At 48.8% G+C, this 1,388-nt stretch overlaps 8 non-coding genes across 8 annotated transcripts; all 8 read right to left on the bottom strand.

Moving 5' to 3' along the window:
* Positions 1-115: 115 nt before the first annotated feature.
* Pmar_PMAR013866 lies at positions 116-187 on the bottom strand. Its single transcript has one exon. It is a non-coding gene; the product is annotated as a tRNA-Trp (tRNA).
* An 81-nt stretch (positions 188-268) lies between these two features.
* On the bottom strand, positions 269-340 carry Pmar_PMAR013867. Its single transcript has one exon. It is a non-coding gene; the product is annotated as a tRNA-Trp (tRNA).
* Positions 341-421: 81 nt separating this feature from the next.
* Pmar_PMAR013868 lies at positions 422-493 on the bottom strand. Its single transcript has one exon. It is a non-coding gene; the product is annotated as a tRNA-Trp (tRNA).
* Positions 494-574: 81 nt separating this feature from the next.
* On the bottom strand, positions 575-646 carry Pmar_PMAR013869. The gene has a single exon. It is a non-coding gene; the product is annotated as a tRNA-Trp (tRNA).
* An 81-nt stretch (positions 647-727) lies between these two features.
* On the bottom strand, positions 728-799 carry Pmar_PMAR013870. The gene has a single exon. It is a non-coding gene; the product is annotated as a tRNA-Trp (tRNA).
* An 81-nt stretch (positions 800-880) lies between these two features.
* Positions 881-952, bottom strand: Pmar_PMAR013871. The gene has a single exon. It is a non-coding gene; the product is annotated as a tRNA-Trp (tRNA).
* An 81-nt stretch (positions 953-1,033) lies between these two features.
* Positions 1,034-1,105, bottom strand: Pmar_PMAR013872. The gene has a single exon. It is a non-coding gene; the product is annotated as a tRNA-Trp (tRNA).
* Positions 1,106-1,186: 81 nt separating this feature from the next.
* Positions 1,187-1,258, bottom strand: Pmar_PMAR013873. Its single transcript has one exon. It is a non-coding gene; the product is annotated as a tRNA-Trp (tRNA).
* Positions 1,259-1,388: the final 130 nt, after the last annotated feature.

Consider the following 1,388-nt stretch of genomic DNA (forward strand, 5'->3'; position numbering starts at 1 on the left):
TGGAGTCAGATGCGCTACCGTTGCGCCACAGGGCCAAGCGACGTTTTTCAGCATCATCCAAAGGAAACATACAGGTGAGTATTTTGTATTTTCCTACAACTCGTAGTCTACCATATGACCCCGGCCCGATTCGAACGGACAACCTTCTGATCTGGAGACAGATGCGCTACCGTTGCGCCACAGGGCCAAGCCGACGTTGTTCAGCATCATCCAAAGGAAACATACAGGTGAGTATTTTGTATTTTCCTACAACTCGCAGTCTATCATATGACCCCGGCCCGATTCGAACGGACAACCTTCCAATCTGGAGTCAGATGCGCTACCGTTGCGCCATAGGGCCAAGCCGACGTTGTTCAGCATCATCCAAAGGAAACATACAGGTGAGTATTTTGTATTTTCCTACAACTCGTAGTCTACCATATGACCCCGACCCGATTTGAACGGACAACCTTCTGATCTGGAGTCAGATACGTTACCGTTGCGCCACAGGGCCAAGCCAACGATGTACAGCATCCTCCAAAGAAAACATGCAGGTGAGTATTTTGTATTTTCCTACAACTCGTAGTCTACCATATGATCCCGGCCCTGTTCGAACGGACAACCTTCTGATCTGGAGTCAGATGCGCTACCGTTGCGCCACAGGACCAAGCCGACGATGTACAGCATCCTCCAAAGAAAACATGCAGGTGAGTATTTTGTATTTTCCTACAACTCGTAGTCTATCATATGACCCCGACCCGATTCGAACGGACAACCTTCTGATCTGGAGTCAGATGCGCTACCGTTGCGCCACAGGACCAAGTCGACGTTGTTCAGCATCCTCGAAAGGAAACATATAGGTGAGTATTTTGTATTTTCCTACAACTCGTAGTCTACCATATGACCCCGGCCCGATTCGAACGGACAACCTTCTGATCTGGAGTCAGATGCGCTACCGTTGCGCCACAGGGCCAAGCCGACGTTGTTCAGCATCATCCAAAGGAAACATACAGGTGAGTATTTTGTATTTTCCTACAACTCGCAGTCTATCATATGACCCCGGCCCGATTCGAACGGACAACCTTCCAATCTGGAGTCAGATGCGCTACCGTTGCGCCATAGGGCCAAGCCGACGTTGTTCAGCATCATCCAAAGGAAACATACAGGTGAGTATTTTGTATTTTCCTACAACTCGTAGTCTACCATATGACCCCGACCCGATTTGAACGGACAACCTTCTGATCTGGAGTCAGATGCGCTACCGTTGCGCCACAGGATCAAATCGATATTGTTCAGCATCATCCAAAGAAATCATGCCGGTGAGTATTTTGTATTTTCCTACAACTCGTAGTCTACCATATGATCCCGGCCCTGTTCGAACGGACAACCTTCTGATCTGGAGTCAGATG

This window comes from Perkinsus marinus (genome assembly GCF_000006405.1).
Source record: "Perkinsus marinus ATCC 50983 genomic scaffold scf_1104296937498, whole genome shotgun sequence".
In the NCBI taxonomy this organism is placed as follows: Eukaryota; Perkinsozoa; order Perkinsida; family Perkinsidae; genus Perkinsus; species Perkinsus marinus.